Source organism: Varanus komodoensis, unplaced genomic scaffold (assembly GCF_004798865.1).
Source record: "Varanus komodoensis strain SLA01 unplaced genomic scaffold, ASM479886v1 scaffold70, whole genome shotgun sequence".
NCBI lineage: Eukaryota > Metazoa > Chordata > Lepidosauria > Squamata > Varanidae > Varanus > Varanus komodoensis.
The window spans coordinates 1,121,533-1,145,387 of record NW_025336348.1 but is presented as its reverse complement, the minus strand read 5'-3'; the positions used below and the strand labels follow the sequence as shown (position 1 = coordinate 1,145,387).

At 43.3% G+C, this 23,855-nt stretch overlaps 1 protein-coding gene across 2 annotated transcripts in view; it reads left to right on the top strand.

Moving 5' to 3' along the window:
* Positions 1-23,855, top strand: part of SOX5 (SRY-box transcription factor 5) — a 349,663-nt gene that overhangs the window by 36,482 nt on the left and 289,326 nt on the right. The gene's annotated exons all lie outside the window — the stretch shown is intronic.

Genomic DNA, 23,855 nt, shown 5'->3' with positions numbered 1-23,855 from the left:
AATGTCCTCTGCTTTTAAACACACAAAAATGCAGATTACTGCCCATTTAAAATGTGGAAATCTGCCTGCTGTGTTGACTCAGATCAGATCAAGTCAGTATCAGTGCAGGGTCGAAAGGAAATGATCCGTGGGACTGCGCTGAGAAAATCCATTGGATTTCCAGCTGCAGTTGGATTCCTCACATGTCTCCGATCACAGCAACTTTGGCGTGCTATCCAGTGTGGTTTTTCAGTAACCCTCCAGACTCAGAGGACTATGAGCATTTGGTGGTGCGTCGCAAGTGCCTGCTTCTCTTGCCCACCAGTGGTGGATTTCAGCTGCTTAAGCATTTTACCCCTCCTCACGAGGAGGAGGAGGAGGGGTTGAGACACTTCCGGTATTCCTTATATCCCTGCAGAACCTTGCTTTTTCTGCTCCCTGCTTTTCCCCTGGAATGTCCCCTGCACACACCGTCCTGGGGGCCCCTCCAGGACTCTGAACAGGCAGCACCAAATGGCTACAGGATTGTACCCCTGATCTCTTTCTCATGCACGAAACACAAAAGTATACCGAACAGTATCTATTTTTGTAAATTATTGTTTAGACAGAGATTGTGCAGAAGATGAAGGTTTCCCCCTTAAATGAGAAGATGTAAGCAGAGTATCTGTATCAAGTCGCAATCCTATGGAGGGATCACAGCCCCTGGGAACATTTAGCAGTCTAGGGAGGGACAGAGATGCAGAAGTGAATGTATGTAGGGACGATTAAGAAGACAGAAGTCACAGCAGAGGCAGGAGGAGGTGGAGAAATGTGTGTTTCTAAAAATACAGATGCATTTGACATCAGATTCAAGCTTCATTTTAGTTAGCATTAGTCAGATGTGGAAAAAGGACTGCTGAACAAGACAATACCCGTTCAAATATTTTAAAATGGGATATGACAAGAACATGGAATTCAGATGTTACTCATGATTATGTTGGGTTTCTCAACAGGGGGTGGATTAAATCCAGGCAAGTGATAGAAGGAACCAAGGCAGGTCACCAATTGGCAGAAGCTGAAATACGGGGACATGAAAAGGCATTGCTGAATCCCAGAAGGGTAAACCTTTAGAAAGGTGTAGCTCATGAGATAAACCCTTAGGTAGAAAATTCTGTAGAAGCTTAAAGCTGTTGCAGCTCTGCTCTAGCAGAGTATCTTAGTGGCTGCAGTAAACCTCAACCAAATACCTAGATTAAGCCCAAGTTTAAAAAGTATATCAAAACCCTAACATATAGCTGCAGAAAAAGAGACTGAGTAAGCAGAATAAGTCTGTCTACTTATGAACAGAGAAAGAAACGAAAGAAACCTTTGGTTCAAGCTAAGCTTAGTCTTAGTTCTTAGGCTTTAAGGTGCAGGAAGTTCTGGTGTAGATCTTACTTTCGTTTCAAGATTCACCTTAACAAAATCCAGCGTATAAGAATGCACACTGAACCAGACTCATAGTGAAGCAGTGCCTTGCCTTTTCAAGGACTGGTGGTGTCAAAGCACATTATCCGAATCATCTTGCATTTGTTTTATCCCCTGATCTATACATACACCTCTTCCATTCTGAAGTAACTCAACTGTGTGGATTTCCACACAGTGGGATCTAGGCATAGCCCTGTAATAGCACCAGGACCTCTTATTTTAGAAACAGGGCCTCTTAAGATGGCATGAGCAGTTGGAGCAGTGAGTGGAGGGCATAAATGTAGGGCTGGCTTAAAAGAGAGCCCGTATCTATGATGGAGCCCCACAGCTGGTGAACAGCTCGCAGGAAGCTCACCTGACAGGTGAGCTGAGGACTGGTTCCAGCAGGGTGAGTAGCCCTGAATGACCAGACCTTTCTCTCTGCTGATATGCAACTTTTCAGAACTGATTTTGTGTAAAAATCATGTGTTTATAATGGTCCTCAAGTCTGTACAATTATTAAAATCTGCATTGGAATCCATGGACTGGATTCTTAGAAATTTAAACTTATATGACTCCATTGTGGATTTCTTTGACATCCCTTGATTTGATTATTAACAGAGGGCTTCAATTTGAATGCCCCCTCATGTGGAAAAAAAAACCACAAGAGGAAGGTCAACATGTCCTCTCACTCAGGTGAGGTGTAGGACATGGAACGATCATTTCAATTTGTGACAACCCAGATTCAGGCTGGACATCAGGAAAAGAATCCTCACTGTCAGAACAATATGGCAGTGGAAACAGCTGCCTGAAGATGTTGTGGGCTCTCCCACACTAGTGACCTTCAAAAAAAAACCTGGGCAGTCACCTGAGTGGGATGGTGTAAATTGGTGTCATACAACAGCAGGGGGGTGGACTCGATGGCCTTCATGGCCCCTTCCAACTCTGCTATTCTATGATTATCCAAACCCAACGCACAAGTACTTTCAAAGTGAACTCTCTTCCTGTAAGCTATGAGTTTCCCTTTTTATCTCAAATTATTGAAATGGTCAAATTGTTCTCTACATTACAGAATTAAATAATCAGGTACAGTGTAATAATCTGAATGTGAAGCTTTGATATCAGCTAATCCCATGATGACCAAGTACTGGAAATCAAAACAAGTCCATGTGGAAAGTGCTTCATGTACTTGGAAAAACTGTAACCCTTGGCCCACCTATCACATGGCTGGATAGTACCTCCAGCTTCTGGAATATGAAATGATTCCCCTAAAGAGACAGGCCAAAATCCTGTAGACTTCCTATCGGCATCTGTTTGGGCACTAAACAGATTGCAGGACTAGGTATGCTTTTGGTTCAGTCCAGCAGGACTCTTCGTCTGAGCTTAGACCTTCGCCGGATAAGGCCAAGCGGATAAGGCCACCTGTGGAACTACTCCTGTTTCAATTTTTCTTTGATTCTGGATGAGGTTAATTCCTGCCTATTCTTTTCTGAAGAATATAAGATGCATCTTCATCCCCAGCCAACAGCTTGATGAACAGTGCTGGAGCTTATCAGCAAAAGATTTTTGTTTTCAAACTAGAAGTTGGGCATATTATGCATTATTTGTTTTTTGGCGCCAGGCTAAGACCTTTTTATTTAAACAATATTTTAACAAAGCTTAATAATATCTATAGGTTTTCATTGTGCAGCCAGGGTGTTTCTGGGTTTTAATTGTATTATGTTTGTTTATTTATGCGAGCCATCCCGAGGCTATAAGCGATGGGGCAGCATACAAAAATTCTAAATAAATAAATAAATATTTTAAAACCCACACACACAAGAACGGAGAAGTCCCAGCCCAAAAAGCAACTCTCAGTGTCCCTTGCAGCCTTGGAGGGCCAGTGGCCAGGTCGGAGGTGAGCAAGGCCAGGCCGGATCCTGGAAGCTGTGGCTGGCCTGGACACATGACCCTGAGCTGAGCTGTTGCTGTAGTGGCAGCTACAGGAAACCGTGGAAGAAGGAAACCATGTGGATGGTGGCCTCGTCATATTACAGATTCAGACACATACACTGCTAAATTCAGCCCAGATCTCTGTAAATATTTGCTCACATTATGGTATGGGGAAGCACTGATTTTCTGACCTTGGAATAATCTTCTGATGCAGATATTTCTGCTCCTGGAATGGAGTATAATTCTGTGCATGTGCACACACATATGTGTAAATCGCATTCATACAGATTTTATGTGAGGGGAGTGTGTGTGTACGCATACTAAAAATGACAAGGACTTAGGAAAATAATTTTGGCCAGCCCCAGGACATATGAAGGACTGTCAGTGTTTGATCTTAAGGCAAAATCCTCCTTTTATCACTGCACAGTGGCTCTGAATTCTGATTGTCTGCTCCTTCCTCTGTGTTGCGTTCTCTTTGATGACCGTAGGAGTCCTGAGCTCACAGGGAGAGGAGAATATTGGAGTTGAGACTGTCAAGTGGAGGACTGATTCTTGCCTTCAGTTTTCTGAATGTTCATCAGAGAAAAATCAGCATTCCAAATAGTAGGGTTTGCCTTTCCAGTTTCCACTTCAAAAGTCAAGTCTCTACTTCAACAAAACTTACAAATAAAGACTAAAGTATGGTACTTTTGTCATTTTAAAAACAAAGCTGTACATCTCCCAACTTCTCAATGAAAGGAAAGAGCTGGTGGGGGATCATAAGTTATTCGTAAGATTACCACTTTTACTTTTTTTTCGTGGCAGCACTCCTGTGCCTTGAATGGCAACCCAGAACTCAGCAGATGATGCTTTTACTGAGTTCAAAATGAGGGATGGGAGAGCTTTAGCCACTTCATCTCCGTTTCTCGGGCTGGTCTTAAAGACACAGGAGCAGAGTTAGAAAAGGAGGAAATGTGGCAACATTGATGATCTGTAACTGCAACCACATTGCCACCAGAAATAGGATTTTCTTTTTAATCACATTGACGTATAAATATAGGGAAAGGTATAGCCTTGATGTCTTCACACACAACAAGAATTGGAATTCACAAAGAATGAGGCAATTACAGCTGTGCTCAGCTTCCTAGGGAAAAGTCCCATGGGACTAAATGGCCCTGAAGTCCTGAGGAAGCGTGTATAGGATGCCACTCTTAATTGCCTTTGGCATGTGCCACGGAGGCGGTAAAATACAGAGTTGTGGTTCTTTCTGACTCTTTTCTTTGTGGTTCTGGTGCTTTCCCCCACCCTCACCTGCTCTAGGTGCTTCTCATGGAGAAGGGGAGTACCGCAGCATCTAAAAGGCTGGGGAAGAGATGGTTGCAGTTTTGATCTGCTTTCACTAGATCAGTTTGAGAGCCTGCAGATGGGAGCACTGAGAAAAAAAAAAAAAAAAAAGCTTTCTGGTGAAGTTGGGACAGTCCTACCCCACAGAGGTGTTGTGAGAATAAGCTGGTGGTGGTGGTGGTGGTGGTGGGAGGGAGGGAGGGAGGGAGGGAGGTCCTTCAATGCTGCCTAGCATTCACCAGTCCTAACAATGCTTTGGTGAGGAATAGTACCCTCCTGATGTCTGTGAAGCTAGTATGGCCTAGTGGATAGAGTATTGGGCTGGGTTTCAGAGGATCCAGGTTTTGGTCCCCACTCATGAAGCTCAATGGGAAAGATTGGGCTTGTCACTGACTCGTAGCTCAAACTACCTCACAAGACTTTGGTGAGCATCAAAATGGGTGCAGGCTGACTTGGGCTCTTTGCAAGAGGAAAACAAGGTGGGCATGCCAATGTAATACAAAATAAGATAGCATTTTGTTTAACCGAAGTGACATCCTTCTTACAGCCAGTTTTTTTTTTTTCCTGTTTGTGCACGTCACTTTTGTCTATATGTCAGTATATACACGGGATAGTTTAAGGATAAGGCAACTTTGTGTGTGGGGGATAAGTCGGCCTTGTACAGGCTTTGGGATTGCATTTTACCTTTGCAAAAGAAAGTTAGGCTCTCAGCCTAGAACCAGTTTTATACCCTGACCTTACTGGGAGCAGGAGAATTTTGTACACATCTTCAGCAGTATTTCAGAAAGGAAAAGGGGGAGAATCAACCATGCTGCATTATATCAAACAAAACCAAACCAAAAGGCAGGATGATGAGAGAACATTGCCTTGGAATGGCCGGAGGGGAGAATTAAAATTGATGGCAGAGATGCTTGCAACTCTCTTAAGAAAGAGAGAGATTTAGACATTACCAGGTGTTAGCAGCTTTAAACACACATATGCACACACAAAATATCCCTCTAGTGCCCACACTGGTTGTATGGAAACTGTTTTTTAAGTACACAAGAATTTATGTCAGAAGACGCAAGCTTCAGCATCCCGTTCCACCCTTGGCTGTCACTGGGTGCTCCAAAGCCGAGACAGATGGCTGCTGGTTTAGTTGCGTGCGTGGGAGAGAGGAACTTCCACATGTGATTTTCCTTTTTTTTACCATTTGGTAGTAATTAGTTTGTTGTATAAATTAACATTAACTGATCCATTCTTCAGGCATTGTTTGTAATTATCTTCTTTAAGTCTCTGAGTTGTGTAAAGATCTGGGGTGGAGGGTGAGAGTGAGGAACAAACTTTTATTATACCCATGGAGAAGAATCTATCATTAGGCAAAATTGAAGCACATATATTGTCGAGAGCGTGACGGACTGAGAGCCTTGACATAGCAGCTTGTTTTTAAGAGTTAAAAAATGGTAACTTTTCACAGAAGACGTGGTTTAAAAATGCAGTTTGGTGACATTCTGTTCTTTACCCCAGCGGTACTAGGTGTTTTGTTACGATGTGCTTCTGTTAGTTTGGGGAACACTGCGGTAAAGGGTCCTCTTGTACATTCAAGGCCCTTGTCGGTCTGATTCATGCGACTCTTTCCAACACAGCAAAATCAACCCAAATTGACTCGTTTGGAAGGTGTTAACTCATTGCATCCATTCTATGGCTACTTCAAAATATTATGTGGATCATGTTGTGTCTGGTTCAACATAATTTTGGAAGATTTTTAAGGATTCCGTGAGTCACAGTTGGGTTGTGTGCTGGAGTGTTGACAACATTGGTTCAGCATGTCAAAATAAGGGAAATCAAAAAACATTTATTCACTGTGAAGTGCCATGCTTGCGAATTGCTCTTTGCTCCCATCCTGCAAGCCCACTTTGAACTCACCCAGCTGTAAATGTTTGCCTGTGCGAGGATGATACAACCACAATAAATCCTCACTACCTGCCTATCAACAAAGACAGGGAATGTCCTTGAAGACTGAATTTTCCCATTTTGCAGGGGGTTATTGCCCACTGAAAGGGTGGTTCACGTGAGCTTGGGGGATTTTTGCCTAGCCTAACTGGATCCCACGTGCCATCATGCATGCAGGAAGCTGAGCTTCTGAAAAGTCTGTTGGCCATTTCATTCCTCAACAGGCTCCCTCCTTGCATGTAGGAGAAGAACCCCCATGAAGACAATTAAGAAAACCAGAAATGGTAGGAGCTTGAGATTGTTCCTCTGGGAGATGTTCTGGATCCACTGAGGAACTACTTCAGTTGTCTTTCCCCCACAAAGAACTTCCCAGATGATTCCACCAAGGACTTATCTAATTTCTAATTAATGGGTGGAAATCCAAAACATCTGGAAAGCACTGGGAAAGGGAAGGCTGTAATGTAGAGTTATTTAGGATGGACAGACAAGGATGCGTTTATTCATCTGATCATTTTGGATATAAATACTGCTTTGGTATCACAAGTGCCTTCAGAGCATCTTGCACAATGAAAAGAAATAAGCATGACCCTCCATTTTTACAAACATCTATTGATTGCCATTGGAGGGGTGCCCACAGGGATGCAGACTGGAAAGAAGTGAAAGCTCAGTTTCAAGATGAGAAATTATGATTCATATAATAAAAGACAGGCATATTGTTAATAGAAAACGCTCAGGTACAGAGAATCAACACTCCATCTTGCTATCTGTCAAAAGCCCTATTCAGGTGTTCTAAATCTTACTTACCCTAACTTGCAAAGAGGGAAAGTAAGAGCAGTATAACAGCTTTTCAGCTTTGTCCCTTCCATGGCCCTTCTTGTTAACCTCCTGCCTCAATGTTCTGCACAAACTTCTGAAGGAGGCAACATTTGGTATCCATGCAGAATAGGAAAAAAGGCAATTTACAGTGAGATCAGTGCCTCCTGCCCTCACTCCGATTTGTTTTTGTGACGAGAGGGGTGGGGGGCTGTGCACATGCATTTACAAAGAACTGAATGCTATGCTTTTGCCTTAAACAGTGTTGTGGGCAAAAGCTGGCATAGCCCAGTTTGAATGAAAGCATAGGGATTTGAGCCAGCCCTAAGCCAAATCTATATTCTGGAGTCAGCCAAAAATTACCTTGGATGAATTAAGGAAGAAAGGTCCTAGGAATTCTCCCTGTGGCCTTTGGATTCATGGTTTAATGCTGGTTTTAAATCCTGGTTATGGATGCTATTAAGGCCAGTGCTGATGTCTCCCTCAACTGCCGTCAAAGTGGGACAGGGCATTCAATCTGGGAAAAGGTAGGCCTGCAAGACAGGGCAAGTGATTCCATGGCCCACGCATGAGTTCTGATACTGATAATTTTACAGCAAGGTTGATTGGTCAGTCTTCTGCCACAGCAGCCCTCAAACCAGTTTGCCAAACAAGAATGCATCATTAACACCGAATCATTGCCAACAATTTTAAAAGTGGAAAGTGTGGAGATCAGGTGAGGTATCTGCACTGAGCTGGAGTGATCCTGAGATTTTGCAAAGACTGTGCCACTGTGTACGCTTTCCTGGAGAGGAAAAACCTTGCAACTTCAGGCCTGGATGGTTTACACACATGGCAATACTAAATAAGAATCATGTGGAAATGTGGACACTGCCAGTTCAGACTGTCACTGGAGGGTACCCCTTTTGAAGGTCACCCTGTAAAGAGACCTCCTAGCTACCAGCACAAAAGGTAGAATGCTGAGCTAGAACCTTGATATTGGCTGTGATCATTTCCTATCAGCAGGGGAACATCATTTTCTCTTTACCAGATCAGTCTTTCAAAATGCTTTCCTGCTCAAAGTCTTAAATGGAAAGTAGTACTCTCCCTTCTCGTGCATGGATCAACCTTTGGGAGGCTTATGTCTGAGTAAACAGGCATAAAAATCCTGCAGTCAAGAACCAGACATTCGTGTGTGTGTGTGTGTGTGTGTGTGTGTGTGTGTGTGTGTGTGTGTGTGTAAGGGGGCGCTCTTTAGCAAAAAATACTTGTTCCACCTTAGATTATGCTATTTGGATCAGTAGCAGCGTGACAGAAGACACTGGGCTGGCTGAGCATCAGCCACTGCATTCCACAATTGCAATAAGAAGCGGCACTAAAAGGGTTACAGAATGCTACTGCAACAGATAAGTGCATTCTGTCACTTTTAGTATCTGTAAAAACAAAACCTATAACCCTTATGTCAGAAGATGCACATCGCAAGGCATTGACATATTTATGTTCAGCATCTAGCTACTGGCAGTGGCATAAAAATCACAGTAAGCAATACCACCCAGCCTGTAAAATAAAAAAGGGGAAAGGAAAATTTCTCTTGAAGCCAATAAGCTTCATCTCTCTTGTGTGGTATCTTAAAACATGCACATTAACAGCCCATAAAGGAGTACGTTGCTCGGGCTGAAAATATGACCCTGCACTTCTCCAATCCGTTCAGCTGCTTAAACTCTTGACATAAATGGGTTTCCAGGCAGCCTAGATTTCCATAGGACCTGATCCAGCCAATGTCACATTCTGAGGGTCCTTTGATTTGTGTACTATGCTAAAGTGTTTAACTCTCCCAATTAAAGCAAATGGGACCACAAAGTGCTTAATTTTGTCTGGATTGTGCCCTCCATTCAGCAAAATGTGCACCCCATCATGGGTAAGTACTTAGTCACCTATTGTGCTGTATAGAAAACGGCTTTTCTAGCATACAGGAGCCATCTGTCCATGCCTTATAGGCAAGGTTGAAACAACGAGAGAGAGGGGGAAAAACAGATTTGGTGCATGGAAGCTAGAAGAAAGTTTATCATTTGCACACAGGCAGACATTAATCACACTTGTGATGCAGCTAGACTGCTGTTTATATCAAATCAGATTTTCTGTCTTCTCTTGTCCTTCTAATCATACGAAAAGTTTGGCATGCAGCTAAAAAATGGAAAAGTCAACAACCTGAAGTCCTTTGGCTGGAGGAGGGGGGATAATTATGTGATCCAGTGAAAAGAGGACGGGGAATTTTGCTAGGTGGAATGACCCAATGGTCAAGTGCTGCAGAAGTCTGGTTTTCCTTCTTTGCTTTCATAAAAACTACAGCTGTATTTATATCCTGTTTATTCTTTAGGAAGCTCAGAGCAATGTCCAGAGCTGAGCTGGTCCACACCTGCTTAGCTTCCCCTGTTGCTTCCCCTGTTAAGTGGTGCTGGCTGCGCCTTGCGGGAAGGAGCAGGAAAATGGGCAGAGGTGCCCAGGTGAGGGAGAAGTGCAATCACTTGGGAAGGGAAGTTCAGTGAAGCAGGCTTCCTCCACTTGATGGTGTTCGGCTGCCTTGGGGTTCTCCTCCCAGCATCCCCAGTGATCAGGGATGGAAGGAGAAGCAAGCTGGGGAAGGCTGGAGTAGAATACGCCGAGCGAGATGGACTACTCGCTGGTCAGAATACGGTAGCTGTGGAATACTGAGTTTGATAGGAGTGCTATTCTAACAGCGGCCACCCCGCGCTTTGCTCGACGTGACCTGCATTTGCCTTTGATCTCCGGAGAAGATGTGCCAGATGTCAGGAGCTGCAGCTCAGACTGCTCCGTTTTCCACTTCTGGCACCCTCCCTCCTCAAATTTAGCACCACCTTCTCCCAGTGCACAGGATGGAGAAATAGCCTCATCACATACAAGGCAGCTTTCCAAGTTCCTAGAAGGAAGGAGCCAGAAGTTGCGTGCCTGAAGGCCACCTAATGCAGGCCCTTGAATTGAGGGATGAACTGTACAACCTCACAACCGGTCGGTCACTTGCAGCATTCAAGTTCTGACATGCCGTAAGTCCTCCAGATCACTTCCCCCAAATGCATTTTAAAAATCTGGAATAAATGTAATAAAATTTATAAAAAACGCCTAAACCGATATGCAGCTACTATGAGTGAGAGAGAAGTGAGGGTCTCCTATAAAAATATAGGCAGTGCTCCAGGAGATACTATATTTATCTCAATTTTCTTTTCTGCCTGCAAGAAGCCAAGGGAGCTTACATGATGCTCCTCCTCTGTTATAGCCTCACAACAACAACCCCGTGAGGTAGGTCTAGCTGAGCATCTGTTACTGGATCAAGGAAATCTGGGATTGGGGAAATCCCTTGAAGGAAGGGAAAATGAATGCACAGACATCCAAGACTGTAGGAAGCCCTTTGTAGGATCAGACCAAAGGCCAGCCTGGCTGAATAGCCTGCTTCCTACCAAATGCCTTGAGGAAGTCCACAAAACAGCCTTTTTCCCATTACTGCTTCCCAGAAACTTAGATGGCCATGATCCCTGCACTGGGCCACTGCAAATAGGTATCATATGAACAGCCATTGATGGACCCTCTTCCTCCATGAATATGTGGGCTGAGTTTCAGACCATAGGCTACGTCCAGCCTGTCTGAACTCCCCAGGCCATAACCCGTGGGTTTTGCCAGTAACTGCACCCCCTTACCCAGACCCACATTTTTCATGGTTTCCCGGCTTTTGCACAGTTGCCCTCCCTCCCATCCTAAAACGTAACATTGCCCCTGCTAAGCCTTAGCGACTGGGAGTAGGATCTCAGAACTAAAACGTGAATTTTAGGCCTGTGCTTTTTTAAAGTGGGCTCATCTCTCCTGAAGTGCCCCCAAAATCTGCTCTGAAGTGGACTTTGGTCCTTGCACTGAAAAGGATCTGGCACCTGCACTTTGAAGCCACCTAAGTTGGTGCCACAACTGGTGGCATCAAATGTCATGAATGAGTCTTGTGGGCGGTGGATCTTTCTTTCATCTGAAATGCAGGCTTGGGTGTATGTCTATCCATGAACAAGGACTCTCTTCACGGCACTGCGAGCTGCCTAGAAAGCCCCAGTTTAGGAGCTGTAGGGGCTGGGTGAGGGGGAACACTTTCTCACAGGTACCCTGGTTCATAGCACGGGTGATTCTCTCTGAAGGATAACACCTCCATCTGTGGCCAGCTCACTGAGGATCTCCTATCTAAACAATTTGGGTAAACTTCAGGAGGAGGTGTGCATGCCAAAAACACAACTGTTTGCTTGAAAAAAGAAGAGGTGATCGGAGCTGTGTTGATAAAACCACTACAGTCATTAATAACAAAGGCTCCTCCCATGTGCTGGTTCTGATAGGTGTTTTGTTTTTAATTCCATCTGAATAGATAGGAGATCTTTGAGCTTTGCTATGTATCCCATCCTATTTGGAATCTGAAAGACAAGCAGAGTGTGCATGTGTGTGTCATTACTAATCAAAAAGGAAGTAATATCTTGCATATTCTTGCTACAAGACTTATTTAGCATTACCATTATTACTACTATTGATGTTTTATAAACCATCTTCTTCTTCCAGCAAATACAGATTTGTCTTACCATCATTTTGAATGTAGGTGTTAGAGATCACTGCAACATCTGCAACAAACATTATCCTAGGAAATCATCTTCTATTTTATTAAGAATGGGATAATAGCATCAATACTATCAATAGACAATGGCATTCGTATTATTGTGGTGTGAAGTTTGCCAGGTACTTTCCTCTACCTACAAACTAAATATTGTGGGTCACTTCTTACTTTTAGTTTCCTTTGGCTCTGGGGATGCCAGGGAAAGAGAAAGGAGGGAGGGAGGGAGGAAGGAGAAGGAACCTTGAACACCATAAAGCTCAAAGAGAATATATTAATTAACCCAGGAGGACTGCAGCAATGCTCCAGTGAGAAAAAACGGCTTTGAAATCCATTGATCTCTAGCCATTCTTGGGTTTGGGTCAAAGACCTTGGACAAGGTGGGGAGGGGGGAGGGAAGGAGCACAATGAGAACCAGATGTTCAAAGCTGATGGAGGTAGATGGCTTTGTTGTTCTGCAGCATCCCCTCCCTGTCCTTTTCAGCATTTGTGGCATTTTTTCCTGATGTCCCCCTGTCCTTCGGAAATGCGCGCACACTCACTCTGAATATTCTGGCTCAGTTGCTCGCTCTCCTCCCCCTTTGGCCTACCTTGTCGAATGGCCCTGGAAGACTAAACAGGTGTTATCTACTTTTGATTTCAGTGCATTTAAATTAATCCTGTCAGCTCAGCTGTTAAAACAACTGTCATCTCCAGCTGTTAGTAATTTTCGACTGGGCACTTTTACAGGTTGCCAAGTTTTCTGAGGCTGCATTGTGGCTGTCTGTCTGAGCACTGCAGTGACTGTGTTTTTTAAAGGGGAAAATGTATTCCTAACTATTTTGAAATCAATTTCTAAGTTGCTAAGCTTCGGATAGAATAGGGACTCTCATCCCTTCAATCCTGATTTTGAAGTGAAGGACCCATGGTGCTTATGGCAGCCTGCTTTTGTTATTTGGTGTTATGCTTTTTTATTTATTGTTTAAATCCTAATGAAAGGAGTGAACAAGATAGAAGAAAGGTTAATGGCACTTGTGCCTGAAATTCGTCTGTGCCTGCTAATGAATTCCCTGCCATTTGGTCCCACTGAAATCAGTATTTTAAAGTTCTTTATTATGGGTTTCACTCTGCTTTCCTCTTAGGGGGAATATATGATTGACCCTCTCCCATCTTTTCCTTACAACAACCCTGTGAAGTAGTAACTGGATCATCTAGTCAGCTTTACAGTTGAATACAGTTTTGATCTGGCAGAAAGAGCTCTGTGTTATTTTTGTCTTTTGTGCCTCTTCCCTTCCCTGCCCTTCCCTGCCCTTCCCTTCCCGTGTTCTCTCCTGTCAACCTTTAGAGTGTAAATTCTCTAAGGCAGGGACCATGCTAATTCAGACAGATGTTTTTGGCTTTGTGGGCTCCCCAGACGTTCCTCTACCAGACTGAGTGACAGTGTTCTTGTTTTGAAGTCTCATTTAACTTCAGAATCAAGGGAGCCAGAAGTAGGACTGAGCAGGGATGTGTGAGGAATCAATTCAGGGTCGGGGATCTGCTGGATGGCCTGGGCTCAGCTCCCTGGGCTTGGGCCCACTTGCAATGGCCGAGAGTCCCAAGTGCACTGTAGTGAGTGCACCCAGCATTCACAGGGTGCTCTCCAGGAGTCAAGCCCCATGTATTACGCAAGCAGCATCTCATTCGTGAAGTGCAGACGCCTTTTGAGCAGCTCCAACTGATACCAAAGGAGGCTCCCTAGGAAAGGCACCTTCCATGACCTCAGTGCAAGCAGCACCCATCTTCTGTGCCACCGGCAGCCACCTTTTTAGCTGCTGCAGCTGTTGTGGAAGAAGGTTTTGAAGGTGTAACCGGAGACCTGGGAGCATTCATGGACTTCCTCTCAGCTTGGCTCACTTGGGAAGACCAGGCCAAGCTCAAGAGGAAGCCTCTGATGATTCCGTTAGGCTAGAAGAAATATTTGAATCCTTTCTTGCATACACCATCGAGGGAAAGTGGCAGTTCTGTGCAGCATCGCCACAGAGCTGGAGGAAACTCCAAACCTTTCCTTTGGCCCCTTAACTGAGTACCCCAGCTGAAAATAATTCCCTGGGGTATGGAGTAACTTAGGCTGGAGGTGTGTCAGTTTGAATTACTGCTTCATACAGAGCTCTTGGAAAGTCGGTGAACCTAAGTGTTGTTTCCATAGAGTTGAGGTAATTACCGAATAAAAAATAAAGGATCCTTTCTCATCACAATATGGGTCCAACTCTAATACATGGACCTAGAAGTAAGCCCTCTTGATAACTTGGGTGCTTACACATCTCTTTCTCATGCTCCATCTTTCAAAAAGGGCAACATTTTTGTCAGAAAAATCATGCATTCTACTGTATATTTATAGCTGCACTATAATTACTGTCATGGGGAACATTTTGAGCAATGGGGCTGCTCAGGTGGGCTGCCTAGTTTCTAGCAGTTGATGGACCATTTCAGGTACCTTCCCCTTCTTAGGGTGTTTTTCCATTTCCACAGAACTTAGACTGGAGAGCTCTTCAAACAAATTGTCTTCTGTAACGGACAGCTGGCCTCCTACCTACTGAACTTGAGCAGAATGACTGCTAAATACAGTTAATATGAAATACAGAGTGGAGGAGAGGCAGTTACCTAAATAGAATTCCCAGTGGGGTGGCTGGGAATGGGAGTTTGCTCCAAAGAGAAGGGGGTTGGGTCCATGGTCCAATTCTTAGCACTGGGACTGCCTCCCTCAGTCCTTCAGGTCTGAGTCTCTGGATCTGCAGAAAGTCTGAAAGTCTCCCCATACAGAATGCTGCTTTATAAAGAACCACTGCTTTGATTTTGTTTTTAAATAACAAAAAGTCCCATTCTTTTCTTTTGGGTTTATACTTCTGACCAATAAGCATCTCTGACCTTACCAGATGTAGGTTTTTGAAGGAGGTCTTGTGGATCTGAGTAGAACTTTCTTTTAAATAAGTTTGCTTAGTATTGTAGCTTTAACCAGTTGGGAGTGATGGAATTGCCCTCTTAAAATGGTAATTTGATTCATTTCTTTCCCTTTATAGGCCTCTTAAATCTAACTAGAATGGCTTGTTAAGTCTGATTAACTTAACTCTCACGTGGAACTTGGTTACTTTGTTAAAGAAACAGACATTTCTTTCCAGTTGGGTTCCCTAGTCTCTGAGATACCGATGCCATAAGGTAGCAATTGTACAAATTGTTGTTGTAAAGTAATTTGAAATAAGAGTTCGTTGTACCTTGTTTGTGTAACTTTGTTGCTTTTTGACCTAAAAAACCCTAACCTAGCAATAAGCAAGTGCTTTGTCTCTGCAAACACTCTCTGAGAGAACGATGGGGCAACCATTTAAAAGGGAGAAGTGCTCAGCATCTTTCACCCTGAGGGCTGAATTCCATTTCAGAGAAACTGACTGACTCTTGTTCCATTGTCTTTTGGCCAAAGACACAAGGAGCAGAGCAAAATTATCAGAATGTTGTTGCTTAAAGCTCTTCCTGCCCAAAATGAAGCAGTCGGAGAGGCATTTTGATGTTTTAGAAAAGTGTATATGGGGGACCTGTACAAAAGTCTGGAAACTGCCAAAATGTTAGCTGTTAGGAAAAAGTGTGTGGCCAGGGAATTAACCTTCTCAGAAACCCCACAATCTGAATTTGAAGTTCTGCACCTTTGATTTGGACTTCCTTTGATATTTCTTCTAAGATGAAATCCAACTCATTTGGAGTGGGCCACAAAGGGAGAACATGGTGGTCCTCAGGCAAACTATTTGAGGACTTTTCATGAAAGCCCAAGAAATTTCAAAAAGAAGTGCCACAAATGGATTTCCCCTAAAGCAAATGTTCAGCTAACGTTGGAAGTTCCACCTAAGATGAGTTTTTTAAGACTAGCAGGATTGCTCAGCAAGGAGCTGTGTGTTTCTACTATCATTTAGGCTGAACAGTTATGAGAAGTATCCACATCTCTTTTTGACCATGTGTAGGAATATGTCTGTCTTTGGTCTACACACTGATTTCATACACTGTGGTTGAATGTTCTCTCCCCACCCATTGCTAACGCCTAAATGATACTTCTGCGAGAACAGAAGGTTACCATGATATGTCCTACAATGAGCTATCCTTGAAAAGTGAATGGAAACTACAGTTAACTTTGGTCACAGAGAACATTCGTTAGGAGTGTGTTTCATGGCTAATATTGTACCAATCTTAGACCAACTCCACTAGCTTCCATTTTGTTTCTAGAAGCCACGCAAGTTTCAGATTTTGACATACAGAGCCCTAAAGGGCCTGGGGGGGAGGGCAGGATATATGAAAGAGCACCTCCTGCCATGTGCTCTTATCCATAATTTGCAATCTTCATCAAAGGTCTTTTGTGTTCCACCACTTAGAGAGACTAAATTGGTAATCATTCAAGGAAGGGCCTTTCCTGCAGCAGCACCCCAATTCCAGAATGCCACCTCTGTTATTCAGGGAAGGCTGATCTATTCCATTGAAGTTTTAATGGTATTTAATCATAGAAATCATGGAAGGTTGTATATCACTCCAATGGTATCGCATAGAATGTTTTTATAATAAAGGCATTTTATTGTAGTTTCATTGGACACTTATAAGGCCTCAGAGGGTGCAATGTGTATATCAGTTCAAGAGATGAATCACCAATAAATATTGACCACAGCTCAACAAAGAAGAAATCACAAACTTCTTTAAAGAAAGTTGCAACCTATTACAATAGATGTCAGGGGTATTATTCAGTGGATAACCTGATACAACCATCTTCCACAGAGTACTTATAATAGCAGCTTGTGCTGAGAACTGTAATTTCCCAATGATGCAAGTTTGCTATGAAGTGTGTTAGGTTCATGTGATATCCTGAGCATCAGAACTGCACCCTTGGAGTAAGACGTCTGCCCCATGCCAGATCTCATTTATGTGTGAGAAATGGTCAAAGCAACTGAGTTGGAGGCAGGAGCTGAGCAGGGGTTGTAACACAGGAGCAAGGTGAACATGGCTGTTATCACCCAGGCCAAGTCCCAGGCCGAAACAGGAAGCTTGGGCAGCCCTTTTTTCAAGCACAGTCAAAGGTGCATTGGAGTCTCTTCCATATCTGGGAATGTATCTATCTAGGGTGGGAGTGGGCAATATGTGGGCTGCATGTGGCCTCTGTGGGGAGCTTTGCTGCCCCCACAGATCCCAGATTTTCTGGCACGGTACAACGGAGTAATTACCCACTTGACATTTAAATTGGGAGAATGAGACTATCACAGAGTCTACGAATACAGCAGGCAGGGAAATGTTCCAAGAAAATGTGATAGAGAAGTGGGTGGCGTTTTCAAAAGGATCGTGCCTATGAGCACTGGGGCATTACAAGCATTTCTTCCTTTTTCCCCTTGATATTTTGGAGGGCATGGAAGTTCTGAATCCCACATGCATGGCATCTGCGGAAGTCCACTGGCTTTGTTGGGTCCAGATCTGTGTAAACAGTTGCAGAATTATAACCTAAACATGATCGGTAAGATTGGCTCTCAGAATTCTTTGGGTTTGCCTTTCAAAAGTCCCCCACCTCCCCAGATACAAACGATGAAATAAATGCTGTTCCTTAACCAGGCAAGAACTGAAACAAAAGCAGTTTGGGTTAAAATGGCTGTGTGCGATTTGAGTAACTTGTAAACAGCATGGATTAATTGTGGCTTTCCAATAATTTTGGCTGGAATGAGTAGTAGTTAAAAGGATCTGGTGGACCTTTGGATTCTGCTAGGTAGCACTTTGGGGTTTCCAAGTTTCCCTTTTATGTGGCTGTGTGTAAGACAGCTACAGACTATTAAATTACATACTCCCACCCCGCTGTCCTTCCATGACTCCAGAGTTGTGTTTTCTGTATCTGATACACCATTGCCACAATGCAGAACACAGTTCAGCACATTACAAACCTAGAACACCTTTCATTGAATTTTGGCCTGTCTCTCCAGCAGAATCATTTCATGTTTCTGTAGTGGGCGGGACCATCCAGCCATTTGATATATGGCTGTGGATTTCAACTTTTCTAACTTCAGGAATCACTTTCTGAATGGATTTGTTGAAATTTTTAGTACTTGGTCATCATGGGATTAGGTGATATCAACCCTTCACAGGCAGATTCTTCTTTAATTCTGTAATGCAGAGAACAGCGTCCCTTTTGGGTCAGCTAGTAACCGATCCCTTCTCATTTCAATATTTTTTGTGGAAAAGGTGTTTTGCTTTTTCTGACATTTTGGAATAGCTGGGCATATTGGCTCTCCAGCCAGTGCTTGGCTGCTGCATAGCCATCCTGCAGAGAGATTGTGCTACTTTTCTATTTTTCATGTGCATGCTTGACAGCATCTCCCACTAAAATAGGGAAGAACCTCAGGAAATTGCTGCCAGTCAGTGTCTACAATACTGAGCTAAATGGACCAATGGTCTGACTCGGTATAAGGCAGATGCTGATGTTCCTAAGTTCTAATTAGGACTCTGCAGACTTGGTAAAATCCATTCTGTTTACATTACATTTTATTGATGCTTTCTGTATTTTTCTAGTACTATACTTCTGTAACATTATATACAATTTAGAAGAAACACACGAAACACATGGATTGAATTGTTAGAAATTTGAACTTATTTGAGTTCATTGTGGATTTCTTTGATATCCTTGGTTTGATTATAGGCAAGGGGTTTCTGCAAGATAGGAGTTAATTTATTCTGAATTATATTTAGGCCAGCTTTAAAGGTAAACTCTTTCCAGTGTGGAAATTTCTCCTGTCTCTACCCAACAGGAAATGAGAACATAAACCATGAGCATGCAGAGACTCTCGACATGATGGCCATAAGTCACACAGTACATGCTTGTGAACATTTTAGCACATAGCAAGAAGATGTAGTTTGGGGCAACTGCCTTGTGATACCTGCTCCAGGCCCAGGAATCTTGATTTTTTTTTTTAAGTGTCTGGTTAATGCAATTGAGTTGAAAATGCTTGCTGTGAAATCTTATCTCTACTTCATAATGCCTTCCTCGATCTTACACGGCTTCCTCAAGTGAATCATCATCCAATAAATCTGAAGACACTTGGATCCATGTTAGGATTTGGCATTCACAGGCCCATTTCTAATTAAGTTCTAATGTGGCACAGCGAGCAGCCGTGTGGGCGAATATTGTCACATGTACACTAAGGCCATCACTCAATGCAATACTAATTAACCAAGTTTTCATGCGAGGTGACAAAAGAAAAAAAAACCCTTCCAACTATGTTCTGGTATTTTTATCTTAGCTGAAAATATTATAAATAGGAAAAGTGAGATATCTTGACATGCTTATTATTTAGAAAAAGCAAGCTCTCGCCTTCCCCTCCTCCCTAACATTGCCCTATATTTTATCTTCCATTCTTGTCCATATGTGGGGAAAGTGGAATAGTTGTGGTGACTTGGATCCTTGTGCGTACACAGAAATGTCTCATGGCGTGTGCAGGTGGGGGGTACAGGTGAGAAATGGAGGGTCTTTATCCATTCTTTTTTTGGTATTTGTCTGCTGCCTAAATATGATAAAGTCACTAAGCAGTTTGCATACAAACCTTAAAATTGCAAGTGAGCGCAGTCTGTTGGTTAGAGTGTTGGACTGGGAACTAGTTCTCACTTGACTGTGAAGTTCACTGAATGACTTTGGCTCAAACCTGAACCCCCATCCTAGCCCGGTGATGGCGAACCTTTTAGAGACCAAGTGCCCAAACTGCAACCCCAAACCCACTCATTTATTGCAGAGTGCCAACACTGCAATAAAACCTGAATACTGAGGTTTTAGTTTAGAAAAACAACTCACAGTCATTGCAGGCATATCCTCAGCAGTGTACAAACAGGCCATGCGAAAGCTCGGACGAGTCGCAGCTAATGAGTCGCGGCTCGTGACGTCATCGCCTGGCTCTGCGGCTCCTTTCCGAGCGTGCGCATGGCCCCTGTGTGCGCTGTTATCCGATGCTCGGCTGCTGGGTTGATGCTGGGGTGACCTGGCTTGCGTGCCAACAGAGAGGGTTCTGTGTGCCTGCCGTGGCACGTGTGCCATAGGTTCGCCACCACTGGCCTAGCCTATCTCACCGGTATGAAGATTTTGGGGAAGGGAATCTGTTGGATTCCCTTGGACTTGGCTCCCTGGACTCTGGTCTGCGTTGTCATGGCTCTGAGTCTGAGTTCTGGGAAAAATAGTGTCCCCCTTCCTTGTTACAAGCAGCAGTCATCGCTTCTGTTGTGTGTTGTGGAAAGGAAGGAGGTGGCTGGTTCCACCAACTTTATTCTACAAGTGTTCATGGACTTCCCCTTGGCTCAGCTTATTTTCTAAGACAGGGTCAAGTCTGACAAGTTCCCTAACACTAGAGGGACGGATCCTGTGTAGAGCTTCAGCACAACCCCACTCACAGGCTTCTTGTGGTGAGGCTATAAGGGAGTGGAGGAGGCCTATGGAAGGCTTCTAGTCTTCCTTGCAAGAGGAAAAATGGCGGGATAGAAATGCAATGTGATAATTTAAAATGCAATTATAATACAGTAATTAAAACAATTTCGAGTCTGAATATACAGAGCAATTCAGGAGCAGTAAAACATGAAGCATCGTGATTAAGAATAAGTTAGGGAAGGCCTGCGTGAGCAAGTGTGCTTTAGGGAGTATTTGGAAAATGCCTCATTTTCTGAACTGCATGGGGGAGGGGTTTCTGGAGTGTGGGGTGCCACTACCAAGAAGACTTGCTGCCATTAAGTTCTGAATGACTAGCAAGGCTTCCCCTGGTGATCTCACCAAGTCAGCTGGGCATAGGGAAGGGAAAGCGCACCAGTCACCTGCAGAGGATCGGGCCCCGGGTTCAGTTTTATGCCACTGTTCCACACCAAAATCGATTACTGATTATCACCAAGCTTTTCCCATTTCACTTGCATAATTTGGAGGAGGGGAGGGAAAAGGAGCAATTTCCCTACTCCCACTGTTCCTTAAAATAGAGTAAGAAGCTCTTGCCAGGCTAATGCAATCAGCTCTGAGGTTTCGCAGTAGATCCAGATCAGCCTTCAGACCAGGGCCGAATCTTGAGCCAGAAATCGGAGTCCTGAAGCTCAGCTCCATCCAACCCCATGACTGATGAGAAAGCAGCAAGTGCCGAAGCAAGCAAGATGATGCCACGATTCAAGGAAACTTAAAATGCAAAACTGCAAGCTCAGGATATTTGTATTAGTTTGACGATCAGTTTTGTCGCTGTTGTAACAAGTCAGGAATTAGGCAGAGAGATGATGGAATGTGCTGTGTTCAGTCTGTGGAGGTTCTCTAAATTCTTCCTTGAAGCTTGTTTGAATGTCTAGATATGCAAGCATGTTTACCCTTTTCCCACTTAAAAAAGTACCTTTTAAAGGGTACCGTTTTTCATAACTTAACCACGCACAGTTTTTCAAGCTACATCTTCTTCCTGATCAAAACTTTGAATTTCCCCCCATGGACCAGAGCATGAAAGCTTGGGCCAGTGCAAATTTTTGGAACTGCAATATGTACAACTCCAAACACAAATACAAGGCCAGGAAACTGGAAACTTCCTGAGATCTGGGTTCCGGCTGAAATGTACTGAGTTGTGAAAGGAGCATGTTTGGATGATTAGTGAATAGGAATGAAATACATCCCTAAATATTTTAACAGTTTTAAAGTATGAAATAGTGGTTGGAAAGAGAAATGTCAGTTGTGTCTTTCACAATTGAAACAATAGACCATTGCCAGGTCAGTTCAGAAATAATTCCCATTGAGTTCAACAGGGCTTCCTCCCTGGTATGTAGGTTTCAGCCATACCCATCCACACAGTGGATGAGGCAGTAGCAATGCCTCCTGCATTTCCTTCCGTAATGACATGAAGGTGGAACATGTCGAGAGCAGAGGGTAATGTGTCATCTGAGCACACCTAAAATTTGTTATTAGCACTGCTCTGGAATATGTTAATACACTAGATGCTTTATATCTAGGCTTCTCTGTGTACGTAGTTTTATCTTCTCCATATTTTCATTCTCATACATATCTATGCCGCTGTTTGGATCTCAGATTTGATTTGTTGGATGTGTTCAAAGAATGGGAGTAGGGAAAGCGATTTCACGTTTTATTATATCCCCACCCTGCAATCTTCTTGCAGACCTTGAAATTGAAGCTGGCATATTTGTAAATATGATTTTCTTCCTTGGATTTTTGGAAAGTTGATGGTCTCTGTAGCTAAATTAACCTGTGATTTTCAGCAGTGAGAAAAGATTTTCCCAGTGTGGAATCATTGTAAGTGTACTTCAGAGTTCTAGTTATTTCATTGTAATCTTCCTTACGAAACTTTCTATTGAAAGTTTGCAGAAAGTCTGTTTCTACAATGAACCTTATGCTATCATGCAAATATGAAAGACTCTTCTACAGATACAGAAGACACACAGATTAAAAATGCAAATAGGTTCCAGAGGGACTTGGAATTCTCTTTTTGTGTTTAAATTTCATTATTTTCATAATTACCTTTTTATTTATTACTTCTCAGTATCACCCAAAAGTCAGACCTCTCCGAATGGTTCACAACAATTAAAGCAACAGAACCTGAGATGCAGTATAAATATTTTAAACTGCAGACTGAAAATAGAGACTGAATAAACATGCAGAAATTTAAAATAACACTAAGGCTGCAGTCGGGGTGGACTTGGATTCACTGCCATCACGGCAGGTTCAATTCTTTCTGTACTGGCTCCAGTACAGAGCATCCCAGCATCTCCTCCTCATGAGCCAGAATAAAATATTGTGATAGCTAAAATAAGTCAGCAAAGCATTTTCAGCACTATGCTCTTGCCTTCCACTGGATGCCTGCAATCCACCAAGTCTGGAGCATGCAGTAACAGATTTAAAACTGAAACAGAAGTAAGTATCTAACAGCCAGTGTTTAGAGATGTCCAAAACTGCAAAATTTGAGAGTCTCCAAATTCTCCCTTGAAACAAATTGAAATCTCTTCCTCCACATTTTTCCAAATAAGCATTTTTGGATATGTCTTCTTCAAATATCCACATATATTAGCACTTTTTTAATCTCAGGGAATTGCCTTGCAAATCCAGAACTGTTTGGCTCCAGAAGGTGCAAAATCAGTAAATTATGGTCATACATGAACTGAAGAAAATTTCTTACTACAACCCTATGAATATGTATGTGTCTCATTAATTGAATCTACATTGTGAGATTACACATGGATAAACACAGGAGATCCTCCACAGTCACATCAAAGTTTCTGTGTATAGAAAATGCACAGGCAGTATGAAGTGGGTTTTCCCATTGATAAGCTAGCACATGACCAGGCTCCTGTGGGGAGCAAATCAGTCTGTTTCTTGCTTATATTACTATATTTCCATTTAGCTTCCATACAGCCAGAAGTACCTGATCCTGCCTAATCTTGGAAGCTAAGCAGGGTCAGGCCTGGTTGAAATCTGGCTGGGTGACTTAAAAAAATGTTGTGAAGCATCCAGAAAACTTTGGCTATGGGCGGTATAGAATGTCATAATAATGCCTGCTCTCCACCTTTGGGTATGAAATCATAGAGTTGGAGGGGGCCAAGGGCCATTAGGTCCAACCCCCTGCTCAGTGCAGGACTCAGATGGCTGAACCCCTCTCAGGTGGCTGTCCAGGCACACCTTGGAGGCCTCCAGTGTGGGGGAACCCACCACCTCATGGGTTCCATTGAAACCCATGGATATCAGAAATTTGTCCTGATATCTAGGCAGAATCTGGCTTCCTGTAACTTGAGCCTGTTATTCCATGTCTTTCATTCTGGGAATGTAGAGAAGAGGTCCTGGACCTCCTCTTTATGACAC